The following is an 18,594-nucleotide window of genomic DNA, read 5'->3' as shown; positions in this document are numbered from 1 at the left end:
CAGTTTATAGGCAAAGGTCAATGAAGTAGAGGAGATGAAGGAACTATGAGGTGTCCAAATGACTCAACCAGATGATGAGAAAGCCAGTCCCTCCTGGTGAGTTGTTAAGATCTTGTGAAATGTGATTAGAGACATCTTTAGCTTCCCGTAAAATCTAGCAGGGAAAAGACACTGGATGCCTCCCAGTCCTTTCTACTCTGTGGAGCAAAAAACTCTTCACACTTGATCTCTCTGAGGAGGAAGGATATCAATCAACACGGCTGCTTCAGGGGACACGCAATGATGGTTCCATTTTTTCTTCTGGTATCAGTGGCAGTGGGAATGGCAGGGCTGTGTTCCCAGATCTTCTGGCTTCAAGTGTGTGGTGCCTCTTTCTTGTTAATAAAACCAATAACAGCAGTAACAACAATAAAGGTTAATGTGCAGAATCAGTTAGGAATTATATCCAGCAGTAGGTCATTTAAATACTGGTTTAAACCCGAGATGAATTCTCTTTTCTCTCCTCTAACATGAAGTCCAGGGACAAAGCATTCCAGAAAAGGCATAGCAGCTTCACAAAGCCATTGGTGTCTCAGGCTTCCTCTGTCTTTCTGCTCTGCCTCCCCAGTGCTTACTTCCATCCTCATGGTTTCTAAGGGGCTGCTGGAGTTCTAGCTCTCTTGTTCATGTTCCATGCTAGAAAAAAGAAAAGGGTTGTTAAATGTTGGTCAAATAAGTTTGTAAATATGATATATAGGTTTGCTCGCTTATAGTTTGCATTGGGTGTGGGGGACAAGCTGTAAGCAGGTCGGGTTGTTTTAAGACTTAGTTTTAGGACTAAGGCTTAGTTTTAAGACTAAGCCTTTCCCACTGTAAAGCCAGCATCCACGGCCACCATCACAGCTGCCTGGCTCATGCAGTTTTGCATTAGATTTGGACAGTTGGTAATGAACCACGGAGCTAAAAACTGGTGGGCCATTAGCTTTACTCCTAGCTTGCACTCAGTGGGCAAGTAAAAACACACACTGCGCTCCAAAACCCACTCATTTAGTGCTTACAAAGCTACTGACTCATTCGAGTTTCCTAGAATCAAAGGTTTCTAGCTCATCAGACTTATTCACCTCTGTTCCTCATCTCCTTCTCTCTGCACAAACTCTGCACAAACTGGCTTCTCACTCAGCACTCCACCATCTTAGCTGCTTCTCCTGGCCTCCACATGGCCTTTTATCTGCTCTCCTCTCTGCTCTCTCCTCTAATGCTAATCTCAGGAACTTAGAGCAAGCTCCTGTCTGCCCCACTTTATAGTGTAGAAATCCAAACCTTTAATTCAATATACAATCAAGGAAGTCTCTGATACAAAGCCACTTATCTGAGGCATGAGATTCCTCATGAGAGTGCACCACCCTACATCAAAAAGGGTGGGAAAGGCTTAGTCTTAAAACTAAGCCTTAGTCTATAAGAATCCTGCTTGCTTACAGCCTGTCCCCCCACATCCAATGCAAACTATAGGTGAGCAAACATATATATTATTATTTACAAACTTATTTGACCAACACTTACCCTAAGTGACTTTGTATCAGAGACTTCCTTGTTTGTATAGTGGATTAAAGGTCTTGATTTCTACACTATAAAATGGGGCAGACCAGGAGCTTGCTCTTTGTCGGTTCCTGAGATTAGTATTAGAGAGGAGAGCAGAGAAAGGCCACGTGGAGGAGGCCAGGAGAAGCAGCCAAGATGGCGGACTGCTGAAGGAGAAGCCAGTTTGTGCAGAGTTTGTGCAGGGAAAGGAGATGGGGAACAGAAGTGAATAAGGCTGGTAAGGTAGAAAACTTTGATTCTAGGAAACTCAGACAAGTCAGTGGCTTTGGGAGCCCTGAATGGAAAGGGAAGTGTTTTCCCACTGTGTGTATTTATTGCCCGCTGGGTGCAAGTTAGGATAAAGATGATGACCCACCAGTTCTGGCCCACCATTGTTTCATTACCATCTGTCCGAATCAAATGCGAACCTGCATGGGCCAGGCGGCTGTGATGGTGGCCGTGGCTACTGGCCTTACATTAAAAAAATAAATAAAACAAAATTCAATTGAGTAAATCTGAACTTCTAATCAGCTTTTTAAGCAATGCACAAATTGGGCAGCTCCCATCTAGGAACTAGAAAGGGTGCTTTCAGGGGTTGTACAAAATAGAAAGTTTTTATTTAAAAAAAAAAAAAGGCTGAGGCATAGAAGTTATTATCAAAAGAAAAGAAAGGATTATTTTGGGTCCAGAACAATGGAGAAGGGTTTTTATCATACAGATTACTTCTTCTTTCTATGAAGTGGGCAGAGGCATGGAGCAAGACTATGTGATAGACCAGTGGTCCCCAACCCCAGGGCCGCGGACCAGTAGCAGTCCATGGGCCATTTGGTACCTGTCTGTGGAGAAAAAATAAATAACTTACATTATTTCCGTTTTATTTATATTTAAGTCTGAATGATGTTTTATTTTTAAAAAATAACCAGATTCCCTCTGTTACATCCGTCTAAGACTCACTCTTGACGGTTGTCTTGGTCACATGATACATTTATCCGGCCCACCCTAAAGGCTGGTCTGTGAAAATATTTTCTGACATTAAACCTGTCCCTGCCCTGGCCGGATGCCTCAGCGGTAGAGCGTCAGCCTGGCGTGCGGGGGAACCCGGGTTCGATTCCCGGCCAGGGCACATAGGAGAAGCGCCCATTTGCTTCTCCACCCCCTCCCCTCCTTCCTCTCTGTCTCTCTCTTACCCTCCAGCAGCCAAGGCTCCATTGGAGCAAAAGATGGCCCGGGCGCTGGGGATGGCTCCTTGGCCTCTGCCCCAGGCGCTAGAGTGGCTCTGGTCGTGGCAGAGCGATGCCCCCGAGGGGCAGAGCTTTGCCCCTGGTGGGCGTGCCGGGTGGATCCTGGTCGGGTGCATGCGGGAGTCTGACTGTCTCTCCCCGTTTCCAGCTTTAGAAAAATACAAAAAAAAAAAAAAGATTACAAAAAAAAAAACACCTGTCCATGGCCCAAAAAAGGTTGGGGACCATTGTGATAGACTACTTCATTGGTGTAGACCAGAAAATTCCAGGCAGTGATTAAGATTATTTCCTGGGAAAGGATGAAATAGCAACTAGGTCAGGTATTAGATCTAGGTTTGGTATCATAGGCTTTAGTAACAGTGACACCACTTGGGGTCTGTGGTTATCTCTTTAGCAGAGTCAAAGGTAAAAGGGTGTATGCCAGGTGAATCAGCATCCCCCACCCTGACGTTTTACAGCTTTCCCGGAATCCACATTCAGTAACTGGACCTTACATCTCACTACACGGTTTACAGTCACGCCATGCCATCACCCCTATCTGCAGGGAGTCTGGAAACCTACTGTTAGCTAGGCTCATTGCTGCCCCAACAAATCAGAGTTCTCTTAGTAAAGAAAAGGAGGAGAATGGACATTGATTGGCAGTCTCTCCTTGATATCCTAAGCACTTTGCATTTATAAAAAAGTTTACTTATTTTTATTGTAGTGAAGTATCCATGACATCAGTTTACCATTTCAACCATTTAAAAATGTTCAGTTTAGTGGTTTTAAGTACATTCCCAGTGTCATGTAACCACCATTCATTTTCACCCTCATGACCTAATCAACTCGCAAAGATCCTGTCTTCTAATGCCATCATATTGAGCATTAGGATTTTGACATATGAATTTTTCAAGGACACAAAGGTTCAGACCATAGCAGTTGTTTCTGCTTTTGACAATTGTGGATAATGCTGATATAAACACTGGTGTATAAATCTCTGAGTTTCTTCTTCCATTTCTTCTGGGCATATACCTAAGGGTGAAATTGCTGGATTACATGGTAATTCTATGTTTAACTTTTTGAAGAGTCTCCAAAAATACTTCACATTTTGTATCTTATTTAATCTTCACAAACTCACAACTGTTGCAACCACACATTGAAATTCTGATAGAGAGGAGCCACCCACTCTGGACCCAGGTGAGCCCCAGCAGGATAATGCCACCCTCTGTCTCTGTTGGGGAACTCCTGTGTAGTAGATGCCAAAGTGAACTGGATGGGATTATCTCCATCTCAGAAATGAGGAAAGGAAGGTAAAAGGCTAAGTCAGCTTCTTGGTAATGCTATACCCCCCTCTTCTCTTGGTAATGAAAACTCCACCAACTTTCCCTGGCTCTCTGATAAAAATTCTCACCCAGTGCTTGCAGGCAACCTTATTTAGTCTATACTAGATTTTCCTGACCAGTGTAGACTTGTAAAGAACACACCATGAGGTTCCAGAGAGCAGGTATTTCAATCCTTATGCTTGACGTCAAGCCAACATGTCACACATTAATTGAGGAGATGGAAGATGAACTTAGTTTATTCGATTCCCAGTAATGGTTCTAAGTGCACATTAGTAGAGTGGTAGGGACTATGGCCTCCAGAGCTAGATGGCTTGTGTTCAGATTCTAGCTCTGTTATTTGTTGTGTGAGCTTCATTGCAATTATTTAATTTCTTTGTGGCTCATCTTCCTACCTGTAAGTTGGGGACTCATAATAGTGTTTTATCTGTTCACATGATTGTCACCTGAGTTAACATGTTTAAGCAAGTACTTTGGAAAGCTGCTTGCACTCTATTAGAGCTCTGTATGGGGGGTACTGTTAGCAGTATTGACATGATTATACCCAGGAAATGTTAATTCTTTCAATCATAACAGTTCATAACAAGCTGACTATGGATCATCATTATAGTTCTAGTAATTAAAAAGAAAAGAAAGAAGGAAAAATTAGGAGCACACACTGGAACAAAGCACGGAGAGACACAGCCAGATGGGTTGAAAAAGTCACTGGACTTTGACAATCTTTGGTCTGAAGTCATAAGCTTAAAAATGCTAACCACTTGGCATCTGAAATTCATCTCTCACCTCCAAATTGAAGTCAATTCTACTATATTTATTGCATTATTGTGAGGACTTACTGAGGCAAAGATAGGGCATTATAAACTGTTATTGCTAAACAAATGTAAAGGCTTAGATTAACAACCCAAAGTAGCTTTGTTAGCTCCTAGTATCTCTGTCTAAAGAGATTTGGTGTTTGTCATCAGGTCTTGGCACTAAAACCCAGGGAGACTGTGGAAAAAGTGGAGAAAGCTCAGAAGCCAAAGACAGACATTAGGAGGAGCTGGAATTCCCACATAGTTCATTTGGACCAGATGAGTGTCTGCCAACTGAAGATGGAAGTAGGCTGAACTGTACCACAGTCTGAGGAAGTCGGGCTAGTTTCATAAACATCGAATTTAAAATACCAACAAGAGTTCTTCCCCCCCCCCCCCAAAAAAAGAAAGAGGTGTAATTTGTGTCCTCCCTCTGTGATTATCCAGTTGTAACAGAGAAGTGGAAGAGACCCAGCTGTGAGAGACACTGAAAGCTCTCCAGCCTTTAGATAGCAGGCTTAGACCTGACTGATTTTGTGAGGTCACCAGGAACTAGCTATTTATTTAGCAGTCACCTTGCACCATCTATGGGTACTGTGTTTTATTGCAATTTCAGAAGCAGAGGCTGTGATACCTGCAGAAAGGGTGGGTGGATTTAATTTTAAAAACTCCTCTCCTTTGCTCGTGAAAGCTGTTTTCATGAAGGGGAGTTTGGTTGTTGTTGTTGTTTTTGTATTTGTAATGCAATACTTTTTTGTCACTAATAATAATTCTTTGTTTGGAACAAGTGGGGAGATTTTCCCTGGAGATGTAGACAGGCATGAGGAAGGATCTGGATGCCTGGATCCTGTTAGCTACTGTGTTTCTAATAGCAGGAAGTCCTTCCCTCTATATCACATGACCAAGACATCATTAAAAAAGAAATATTGTGAAGCTAGTATTTTCCCATAGCTTGATGGAAAAGAGAGTTGAAGTGATTTCTGCTTTTCATTGTTCCAATGTTTTATTCTTAGCACCAACTGGTGTAGGGAACACCACTGACTGGGGCAAAGGAAACCCTAAGTACTGTGAAGGGCAGGACAGAAAATGTGGGGAAGACATTTTGGAGGGGGTGATGTGGGTTCTAGATTTTTAAAGAAATGACATTCACTGAAAAGAGGGAAGGCTGGTAGAGAAGACCACCTGCAACCCTGTGCTCTGTCTGCAGTTTAAGACAAGTTCACATGAAAAGAGAAAATGAGTTTCTCATGTGGTTGTCTCATATTAAACTTCTTTCCTCTGTTTCTCCATGTCTATGTCACCTGCCTATTTTCCTACTAAGTCTATTTCTGTACTAAACTCCTTCAGACTCTCCCTGGTCTAACCACTTTTAGTTTCTGGAAAGCATCATTTCCTCCATCTGTAGATACTTTTGTGTCTGCTGCCTGCCTCTACCCAAGACCCCCTTTATTCTGGTAATTCCTCTTCACCCTGTCAATTTCAGTTTAAAAGTCACTTTCTGTAAGAGTCTGTGCCTGACCCCTAGATGAGGAGAGATCTTCTTGTACCTGTGGTGCATCCCATTCTTACCTCTTTTGGAATTTCTATCATACTTGTGGGATTGCCTCCGCAACATCTGTTTTCTCTTTGTTGCAAGTATGGGATCGTGTCTGTATCCCCATTGTCCAGTATGAGACATATGGATAGGTCATGAGGGGAAAATAGCAATGGCATTGTATATGTATTCCATTATGAAATTTTGTTTGGAGAATGTGTTAGAGGGCAAGTAAAAGGTGTTCAAATGTGCCCATTCATTAATTCACAGTAAAGTTGAGAGAGAGAATGTTGTAGGTGCCATTTTCCATAGTAATGGGTGGGCTCCCATTTTCTGATCTTCCTTTGGTCCTGTAGGGAAAAGGAGTAATGCTTTGGAATGGAAGTTCTGCTTTCACTCCTGCCCCCAAGGGTAAAATAAGATGGTGACTGTGCAGAAAGGTCCCTGGTTGACACAAGACAAGACCACTAAACTCAGGGAAAGGGGACACCAATTAATTGAGAAAAAATATTTCCCAGAGTGCACAGGAAAATTGGAAAGATTATGTCCATAATACAACCCTTTAAAATAATATGTAACAGTATATAATAAACTACAAAGAAGATCATGCTGAGGCTTGAATGCACTGAATCCAAATGCAGATCTAAGAGAATGCTGGCTATTAAGATGTGCAAGCATACTTTAAGAAGCTGAAAATGCTCAAATAAACAACTTATCCCTGCATCTAAAAGAATTAGAAAAAGAACAACAAATAAAGCACAGAGGAAGTAGTTGGAAGGAAATAACAAAGGTCAGAGCAGAAATAAATGACAAAGAGGCTAAAACAACAATACAAAAATCAATGAAACCAAGAGCTGGTTCTTTGAAAAGGTAAACAAGATGGAAAAACCTTTAACCAGACTCATCAAGAAAAAAAGAGAAAGAACTCAAATAAATAAAATTAGAAATGAAAAAGGAGAAGTAACAACTGACACTGCAGAAATACAAAAGATTGTAAGAAAATACTAAGAAGATTTATATGCCAAAAAATTGGACAACCTAAGTGAAATGAATAAAATCCTACAAACATACAATCTTCCAAAACACAATCTGAAAGAACAAAAAACCTAAACAGACCAATTACAACAAATGAAATTGCAACAGTTATCAAAAAACTTCCAGCAAAAAAAAAAAAAGTCCTAGACCAGATGGCTTCACAGGCAAATTTTACCAAACATTCAAAGAAGAACTAACATCTATCCTTCTCAAGCTATTTCAGAAATTACAAAAGGAAGGAAGACTTCCAAGCTCCTTTTATGAGGCAAGCATAATCCTCATTCCAAAACCAGGTAAAGACGCTACAAAGAAAGAAAACTATAGGCCAATATCTCTGATGAACATAGATGCTAAAATTCTCAACAAAATATTAGCAAACTGGATCCAGCAATACATGAAAAAAATCATACATCATGATTAAGTGGGATTTATTTTGGGGAGGCAAGGTTGATACAATATTCACAAATCAATCAATGTAATTCATCACATAAACAAAAAAAGGATAAAAATCACATGATTATGGAGAAAAAGCATTTGATAAAATCCATCACCCATTTATGATCAAAACTCTCAGCAAAGTGGGAATACAGGAAACATACCTCAACATAATAAAGGCCATCTATGATAAACCAACAGCCAACATCATACTCAATGGGCAAAAATTAAAAGCAATCCCCTTAAGATCAGGAACAAGGCAGGGGTGTCCCCTTTCACCACTCTTATTCAACATAGTTTTGGAAGTCCTAGCCACAATAATCAGACAACAAGAAGAAATAAAAGACATTGAAACCGGAAAAGAAAAAGTAAAACTATCATTATTTGCTGACGACATGATTCTGTACATAGAAAATCCTAAAGTCTCAGTCAAATAACTACTAAACCTGATAAATAAATTCAGCAAGGTGGCAGGATATAAAATTAATATTCAGAAATCAGTGGCATTTTTATACACCAACAATAAACTGTCTGAAAGAGGAATTAAGAAAACAATCTCCTTCACTATTGCAACAACAACAACCAAAAAGTAGCTAGGAGTAAATTTAACCAAGGAGGTAAAAGACTTGTACTCAGAAAATTATAAGACATTGAAAAAAGAAATCAAGGAAGATACAAACAAGTGGAAGCATGTTCATGAATAGGGAGAATGACCATCATTAAAATGTCTATATTACCCAAAGCAATCTATAACTTCAATACAATTCCTATCAAAAAAGCAATGGAATACTTCAAAGATATAGAACAAATATTCCAAAAATTTATATGGAACCAAAATAGAACACAAATAGCCTCAGCAATCTTGAAAATGAAGAATTAAGTGGGAGGTATCACACTTCCTGATATCAAGTTATACTATAAGGCCGTTATAATCAAAACTGCTTGGTACTGGCATAAGAACAGACATGCAGATCAATGGAACAGAACAGAGAACCCAGAAATAAACCCACATCTTTATTGTCAATTGATATTTGACAAAGGAGGTAAGAGCATGCAATGAAGTAAAGACAGTCTCTTTAATAAATGGTGTTGGAAAAATTGGACAGCTACCTGCAACAAAATGAAACCAGACCACCAACTTACATCATTCACAAAAATAAACTCAAAATAGATAAAAGACTTAACTGTAAGTCATGAAACCATAAACATCTTGGAAGAAATCTTTCATAGCAATATTTTTGCCGATTCTTCTCCATAGGCAAGTGAAATAAAGGACAAAATAAGCAAAAGGAACTATATCAAACTAAAAAGCTTTTTTCACAGTGAAAGACACCATTAACAAAATAAAAAGACAACTCACACAATAGGAGAACATATTTGCCAATATGTCTGATAAGGGATTAATAATCTCAAATTTATAAAGAACTTCTAAAACTCAACACCAGGAAGATAAACAATCCAATTAAAAAATGGGCACGATAGCGTGTGGAGGACCCGGGTTCGATTCCCGACCAGGGCACACAGGAGAAGTGCCCATTTGCTTCTCCACCCCTCCGCCGCGCCTTCCTCTCTGTCTCTCTCTTCCCCTCCCGCAGCCAAGGCTCCATTGGAGCAAAGATGGCCCGGGCGCTGGGGATGGCTCTGTGGCCTCTGCCTCAGGCGCTAGAGTGGCTCTGGTCGCAACATGGTGATGCCCAGGATGGGCAGAGCATCGCCCCCTGGTGGGCAGAGCATCACCCGTGGTGGGTGTGCCGGGTGGATCCCGGTCGGGCGCATGCGGGAGTCTGTCTGACTGTCTCTCCCTGTTTCCAGCTTCAGAAAAATGCAAAAAAAAAAAAAAAAAAAAAAAAAATGGGCACGAGAACTGAATAGATGCTTCTCCAAAGAAGACATACAGATGGCCAATAGGCATATGAAAAAAATGTTCAATGTCACTAATCATCAGAGAAATGCAAATTACAATGAGTTACCACCTCACACCTGTTAGAATGGCGCTCATTAACAAATCAACACATAATAAGTGCTGGCAAGAGTGTGGAGTAAAGGGAACCCTCCTGTACTGCTGGTGGGAATACAGACTTGTGCAGCCACTGTGGAAAACAGTATGGTATTTCCTAAAAAAATTAACGATGGAACTGCCTTTTGACCCAGCTATTCTACTTTTAGAAATATATCCTAAGAATACCAAATCACTGATTCAAAAGAAAATCTGCATCTCCATGTTTATTGCAGCATTGTTTACAATAGCCAAGTTCTGGAAACAGACCAAGTGCCCGTCAGTGGACAAGTGGATTAAAAAGTATTCCACACACTCAATGGAATACTACACGGCCATGAGAAAGAAGACAATCTTACCTTTTGCGATGGTATGGGTGGACCTAGAGATTATTATGCTAAGTGAAATAAGCCAGGCAGAGAGACAAATATCATATGACCTCACTTATATGTGGAATCTAATGAACAAAGTGAACTGAGGAACAGAATAGAGGCAGAGATGGGGTCACAGGGAGCAGAGGGACAGCTGTCAGAGGGAAGGGGGATGAGGGGATGGGATCAGAGAAGGTGAAGGGATTTGTGAATTTATATATACATAACACAGAGATACAGATAACAGGACAGCAAATCCCAGAGGGAGGGGAAAGGGACTTAGGGGGAGGGGGACAAAAGGGGTATAATGGGGGGCATGGGGGTGGGAGGTAAGGGTGTTATATTGAGTGGGACACTTGAATCCATGTTAACACAATAAATCAAAATTAATAAAAATTTTTAAAAAAGAAAAAAAAAGGAAAGGAAAAAGGAAGAAATGCAAGCAGTTTGAACTAGGAGGAGATAAGAAGAGAAAGGTGATCCAGTTCTGAGCTTCATCTTTTGTTTTATTATGAAGACAATAAAATTTTGAGGTTATGAAGGTGAAAAAGAAAAATGGTATCCTATGAGGTTAATTTGGCTGTTGTATTTCGGGGGAATTGGAGGAAATTGGTCTGGAGGGGAGGTGAGTGTGAGGGCTGGAACCAAATCTACGGAGCAGGGTCTGAAGGAAGATCTGGGCTCAGTCTGTGGGGGGCTAAGGGTCACTAGTGCAGCAGCCCAGGGGTCCGGGGCACCTGACTCAGCAGTTAGTGTGAAGATAACCCGGAAAACTGTTCACAGAACTTTGCAAGCAACGGTTGCCTCACATGTCCCGGGGCCAACTGAGTGTCCTGTCAGCATTATTTGAAGCTCATGAGAGAATTGCTTTGAGTTGTCAGTTGGAAGCACCTGATTCTACAAAGCTAGTATGAATATAAGAACTGACATGCAGCCTGGTCATTTGACTTCTGACTGGCCAAAGAGATTTGAGAATAACCTAGGAAAGAACAGGATGCGAGGTCTGGATGGCTGCCCTGTGGTAATAGTGGGCTTCCTGGGTAATGAGGCCAAGGCGTTAGGAGGCTCACTTACACCCCTTAAGTTTTAAAGATCTCTCGTAGGCTTGGAGGGAGTTGCTCATACTGTACCCACAGAGTTGAATAAAATCTCTTAATCCAGAGTTTGGCTAACACATGATCCTTAATTTTATGGGAGAAAACTCTGAGTGTTGGCATTAAAGAATGTGTACTGGGTTTTTAATGGCCATAACACATTTCCTGGCTCCCTTGAGGAAAACCTTTCACTGTCAGGTGTCAGGTAATGCTCTACCACCATCCTGTGCTAATAAATCAAGATCTGACTCCTTGAAGATTCTTCTTAAGAGCTATTCCTTGGGGGCTGCCTGAGCAGAGGAAGGTGCAGGAGAGTCTGGTTCCACACCCAGCCTCCTCGTTCCGTAGCTCTACCCACGAGTAACACACGTTGCCTACCCAGAGTGAGATTTTCCCACTGGAAGGAGATGGAGCTAATGTTCCTTCTGCAACCATGGGGCAAGTGGATTGGAAGCCACTGATTTCCAGGAGGGAAGGTCTATACTGTCAGCCCAAAGATCAAGATCCCAGAACAAAGTATGTGGAGGTGTGAAGAGTCTACCATTTATGTCCTCTCTCCCTTCGGTGTTTCCTGTTCCAAGGGCGGGGCAGCGCTTGGGTAGTGAGTGGTCTCTCAGAGCTAACCTGTTCCAGAGACCCAGGTAGGGGGAGCAGACAAACTCCAAAAGTGAGACATCAAATACAGGAGGTCCTTGCAGGGAGCCTGAGAGATCTGAAGACCCAGAGTAACAGCACACGTGTGTGTCCATGGACTTGATCTAGACCTGAGCTTTCTGTGGGGTGGCAGCAGATCTTGTCCCGGCTTCCTCAGTGGGATAAGATATTGATATTACTTAGTGGGGTAGAGAATGCAAAGGACAGCAGTAGGTTCCCGTGCACGCACTGTGGCCTGTCCTGTAGTATTATGTACTGTACCAGGATGGCCCCAAACCCAGCCAGTCATACTCTCGGGGCCTTACAGTGAAATCTTACTTATTCTCATTCCTGGTATTCAAAGTATGTCTAATTTGCAAAGAGACTGCCCTGAAATCTGGCTTCACAGTGTACTCTCAAAGCTGTTGTGCTAAGCAAATCAGAATAAATTCTCTTCTTTTATCTGGCATTGATACATCTACGTTAGAGTTCATAACTGTCACTCAAAGCAATCACTGAGGAATCCTGAAGGCGAAGGATTTTTCTGACTTCTCAAAGAAACAAATATTTTATGGAGTAGATATATTTTACAGTTTCTTGTTCTTGAAAGTTTGTGATCTATGGGCCACAAATTTTTCTACATATATCCAGAATACATGATTTTCCAGACTATCTGGGATCTCATTGTATAAGTGCATGCAAGATTGCATAGATATATTTATCTACCGGTATATGAGGATAAATGTTTTATGCACTTTGGAAGCATTTAAAAAAAAGATTACCTTGCTAGTGAAAGAATATTTATTATAAGAAGTATTGAAAGAATATAATAACATTAGAAGTGAATGGGGGTACAGTGTGTGTAAGTAACATGACATTTTTGTAAATAGACACATGTTGAAGTTTGCATTTAATTCACTTCTGAATTCTTTTTTATTTTTTAATTTAGTGAGAGGAGGGGAGGCAGAGACAGACTCCTACATCCTCTCCTCACTGGAATCCACCTGGCAAGCCCACCAAGGGGCGATGTTCTGCCTATCTGGGGCCGTTGCTCCATTGTAACCAGAGCTATGTTTTAGTGCCTGAGGTGGAGGCCATGAAGCCGTCCTCAGTGCCCGGGGCCAACTCACTCTAATGGAGCCATAGATGCAGGAGGGGAGGAGAAGAGAGACAGAAAGAGAGGGGGAGGGGTGGAGAAGCAGATAGGCGCTTCTCCTGTGTGCCCTGGCCAGGAATTGAAGCCCTGACATCCACATTCTAGGCTGCTGCCCTATCACTGAGCCATTCAGCCAGGGCCCACTTCTGAATTCTTAACAATTCCCACTCTGTACTCTATATGTCATATACCCTTATTAAAATTTTGTTGAGTTAGGTTTTAAAAAATGAATAATCTGAACCATATATCTGAATATCTCTAGAGCTAACTTAACAAAAATGGGAGGCCTATTCAAAACAGACCTAGAGAAGGCTCAAGGGAACACAGATTTCCAGTTTGTGGTTTCAGATATCCACAGTTCATGGGCACTTGTTGCTTGCTTGCTTGACACTTCCACATTCAGCGCATTCCAGTTCATTGCTTTGATCTGTTTTCCTTTGCGCTTGACTGAAAAGTAGCTATATGAGCTGAGAGGTTAACATCTCCTATAGGTGGCCTGCTTTCTGTGGTGGGTCTGAAAAAAAAAAGAGATATCACTACTGGTCCTAGACTCCCCAGAGAGGAAACAGTCCAACTCCAGCTTTCTGAATCTTTATTTCTCTCTTAAGCTCTCAGAATTTGTCAGAATCCTTAGTTGTAAGCAACACAGACTTCAGCTGACTTAACCTTGTTTATTAAAATGACACTGGATTGCTTGTAGAGTTGCTAGAGGACATGGAAAACCAGGCTCGGAGCCACAGAGGCAGGCTACACACAGTACCTGCAATCATGCCACCTGATGTGCTAGTTGAGGACGCTGTTGTCACTGCCTTGCCCGATGCCCTATTCTTCTGCTGAAGCAGCATTGCTTCTGTCCCAGGTACAGGATGGGAACAGTGTGTTAAGCCTAATTCGGAGGGACCCGCAACATGGAAGATAGGAACAAGGTCCATCGTTTACACCTCAAAGCTTTATTGTCTAGCTTGGCCAAGCGGCGGCAGCTCCGACAGAAATCTGAGGGAGAGCGTGTCGGCCCTTGGTTCTACCTAGTTTTTATAGTTTTGTAAGTGGGAAGTACAGAAGCAAAAATTGTAATTAGGAGCCTTTTACCACTATTGGTTATAGTCATATGTCCTTTAACATGATAGGACCATGTTCAATTTGCAAGCCATACATCATTTTGGAGAAAACAAAATTTACAAGTCAACATAATGGTAGAAAGATGTTTCTTTACATGTTAAAAGACATTCCTATATTTCCTAGTGTTTATCTACCATCTCTCTGTCCAGAGTCACACGTGTTAACCACACGCATTTACGTAGGAGAGGTAGTTTCCGTGGGGACAAATACCTGCAAATGGCTCATTGCTATAAGAAAAGGTTTATTTTGGCTTTTCTCTTCCTGCACCTGGCTAGCCATTCACCCCTTTCCTCACAGATGTGGTGGAATGTCTGGGAATCTATGTTTTCCTCCCCTTTGCATTCACAATACAATGCCAAGGGCCATCTTGGTTATGATAATCATACAGTACAGAGAATACTTTCACAATTTCTCTGCACACCTTAACCCAAATTAATAAAATGTTCTCCGAGCCTCTTAAAATATTAATTCTGTAGTTTTTGGTACCTTACAACACCTGCGGGTGAAGTGGCTCAGTGGCTCCTCATTCCCCGCTCTGAATGGGAGGATAAGACGCGGTATCTACCAAGGGGAGAGGCTGGTAGGTGGGCTGAAGCGTGGGTCGAAGGACGAGGAGATTGGCGGCCCCTAGCTGGCGTTTGACCAGGGTGGCCACTGTGCGTAGAACACAGGGGCCGATCAGGAGCATGGCAAGGAGCACCAGAATGGGACCTGCAAGAGGGGGGAGAGCAATGTAGTGGCCCATGAGGGCCAGGTAAACCCGGGGACCCAAAGTCCATGTGCTTCTCTGTCCCAACGGCGTTTCTGCAGGCGGTCTCTGAGGAGGTCCAGAGATTGGTGATGACTCCGGAATGGTTGGTGAAGAAACAGCATTGCTCTTGGAGAGCTGCACACAGTCCTCCTTGGGCAGGAACAGCAGGTCGAGTCCCCTTCGGTTCTGCAGTGCAACTTCTGCCAGGGAGCCCAAAGGTTTCTCGAGAACTCGGATTGAGCTCTCAAGGGCGGCGATGTCCTGGTCAATGAGTTCCTGAAGAGCCCTGAAACCGGAGTCCTGGACGACTAGGGCCGAGATACCTGTTCCTGGTGAGGTGGCCCCTAACAGGCTGTCCAAAGCTACCGCCGCGGGGCCTATAGCCCTTTTTCTTCGGTGAGGGGAGTCAGAGTGTGGCTGGTCATAGAGAGCCTCTAGGTCCTCCTCTGATAGGTAGGTTACTCGGGGAAAGATATGGACTAGAACACAAGCCTCCTTTAAGGTTTTGAGGATGAGAGGGTTCAAGCAGGAGGTTAAACCCGATGGGCAGGCCCACCAGGCCCCTGTAGGGGCTAGATAGTAGGTTGAATTATCTTCCTGGAGGGGGTGCCAGCTGGCGCAAAGAGTCTCCGAGAATTTGGCAGTTTCAGAGCCGATGCAGGTACCTTGTCCCTGGACTAAAGGCAAGGTGAGACGGGCAGGGTTCCCTTGGCAGCTGTCTGCAACAGAGCTGGTACTGATGGAGGCATTGAGGCCTACCCCTTCATAGTATGGGGGCCTGCTAGACAGGCATAGCCAACAGTCGCTGGTGAGATTCGGCAGGGAGTTATTAAAGCCTCATATGCCAGGTGGATAATGGACAGGGGAACTAGGGGTCCTGGGGAAGGAAGGATTGCTGTTTTCAGCCCCGCTGATGGCCCGTAGTAGGTTGAGTTCCTATTTTCGGGTGGGACTTTGGCTGCACTGGGTACAAGCCAGAGTTTGGTCCAATTGCTTGCTATAGGGGGCGCATAAGTTGTTTCTGTCATGCGGATGCTAAAGGTGAATCCGTAATGATACCCTTTCCCACCCATGGTTCTCCATGTGTTCTCAGGCCATACTCGGAGACCCCATGTTTTTGGTGTGGCCCACGAAAGTTGTTGCCCCTCTGTAGAAATGCTAAAGTAAGGGAATTGCATCCGTTCTTACAGTCAGAGTTGGTGGCTCCCCGATGGATCATTATGCCATCGGGTTGATGAATTATGGCGAGGAGGGGGTAGTCTCAATTGTGGCGCATTTGGGAGTATAACAGTAATACTGCTCGGGTCCTCCACAGGCTAGCTTGCAGAAGGGGGACCCATACTCAGGGCAAATGTAAAAGGAGTGGCGCTGTAGCCTCTCCTGCCCACAAGTGTTAGGTGTGCAGCTCCAGCCAACAGCACAGTCAACAAATTGGAACTTCCCACTGATTCTGCCCCCTTCTAGAGAACAAATGTAAAAAACAAAAGTGGGCCAGTTGGCCATTGCAGGAGCCACTTTGGTGATGGAGCTCACAACCTGGTTAGTATCTGGATTTACTAGTTCCCATACTCGTCTGACAGGGAGATGAGGGCTCCCTGTTGTTGTTGCTACCAGCAGGGCTAGAACCCAGATGTGGTAGGTGTGACACGAGTAAATCTGACCTTGAGTGGATCTCTGGGGTCCGGTTGAGCCCTCCATTTAACTGTGTCAGTTTGATCAGGAACTGGCTTGATGTGAGCTCGATGAATCCACGCTGCATGGCCAGCAACCTTTACAGCTGTGGGGGTACTGAGGACCACCGGGAATGGGCCCTTCCACCGAGGTTCAAGGCTTGAAGCTGTATACTTTGGTCAAGTTTGTGGGTTTGTGAGCTGCCGCCCGCATCCCGACCAGGAGATACCGGGGATAAATTGTGAGCGCATCCCTACCGCCTCCGTCATTAGGGTCCCAGTTAGGTCTCTCAGTGGGGAGTGGCGCTTCTAGGGCTGCCCGCCCCGCGGGGGTGTCTGGGGCTTCCTGGCCCGCCAGGAAAGCGCGTCTTGCTTCGGCACCGATACGTTCCCGCTGCTCCGTTGTGAACAGGACCTGCAACAACTGCTGGCAATCGTCCCATGTTGGTCTATGTGTGTGAAAAATAGACTCAAGAAGGGCAGTGAATGCTTGGGGTTTCTCGTCAAAAGAAGGGTTTTGGTGCTTCCAGTTGTACAGGTCAGAAGTGGTGAAAGGCACATACACAAAAGCACCCCCGGGGACCTCTCTGAGGGGCAGGAGGGTGGACTGCTGCCTCCCGGCAGGGCTTGCCTCACGGTCCCTGTCCTCCCCTTGGTAAGGGGTGCCCTGCCTAGTGTGCACGGGGGAAAGGAGAAGCTTGGGACGAGGCCCCCTGTTCTCCTCAGCTGGAGGTTCCCTCTCCGGCTCATCTGGGGGATTTGGGGATTCTTCCTGTGGTGGAGGCTCCCGATACGGAGGGGGCTGCAAAAGGAGCTCATCTCCTGGTGCGCTAGGCAGGACTGCCGGCCTGGGTTCTTCTCTGGGCCTGGCCACTCTAGTTACTAACAGCCTGCTACTTCCTTTCAGGGAGCATTTCTGCATCCACGGAGGGGGTTGCTCACAGAGAGCGACCCAAACATCAATGTAAGGGAATTGGTCCGGATGCCCGGGCCTACCTGTTAATACTGACCATACCCTCCGGGCCAGGACTGAGTCGAACGACCCTTCGGTGGGCCAGCTTACCCCAAATGTGGGCCATTCGTGTTCGCACAACGTGCGAAGGCGGCCCTTGGAGAATTTCTCCCCGTACACATCCTCCTGTGGAACATAAGCCAGTTTAAAATGAGAAATCATACATTCAAGAGGGGACTGTGGACCTTTGCTGCTTCTGCCACCCATGTCTGGCTGTGGGGAGAATAGGACCAAGACGAATGCAGTGACAAAAACAGACAAACAGCAAAAACAGATAGACAAACAGCAAAAACAGATAGACAAATAGGCGCCACACCTCCCTTGAGCTCGAAATATCTAAACTCAAATGGGGTTTCCTAAATGTGGGCTGCCCCCCCCCCCAAATCTGCCAACCTTCCGTCCGAGGGGAGACGACCAGAGGCTCCTTTCTGACTCGTCAGCCAGACCTCACTGGCAAACAAACAGTCACGACCTTCTTCCACTTACCCGGGGTCGAACAAGAAAACTTCGGTGTGCAGACTGACGGCGGCGGTCCCTCATCTTCCCGGCCCATGCACCAAATGTTAAGCCTAATTCAGAGGAACCCGCAACATGGAAGACAGGAACAAGGTCCGTCGTTTACACATCAAAGCTTTATTGTCTAGCTTGGCCAAGCAGCGGCAGCTCTGACAGAAATCTGTGGGAGAGTGCGCCGGCCCTTGGTTCTACCTAGTTTTTATAGTTTTGTAAGTGGGAAGTACAGAAGCAAAAATTGTAATTAGGAGCCTTTTACCACTATTGGTTATAGTCATATGTCCTTTAACATGATAGGACCATGTTCAATTTGCAAGCCATACATCATTTTGGAGAAAACAAAATTTACAAGTCAACACAATGGTAG

This window comes from Saccopteryx bilineata, chromosome 5 (assembly GCF_036850765.1).
Source record: "Saccopteryx bilineata isolate mSacBil1 chromosome 5, mSacBil1_pri_phased_curated, whole genome shotgun sequence".
Classification (NCBI taxonomy): Eukaryota; Metazoa; Chordata; class Mammalia; order Chiroptera; family Emballonuridae; genus Saccopteryx; species Saccopteryx bilineata.
Note: the sequence above shows the minus strand (reverse complement) of the source record.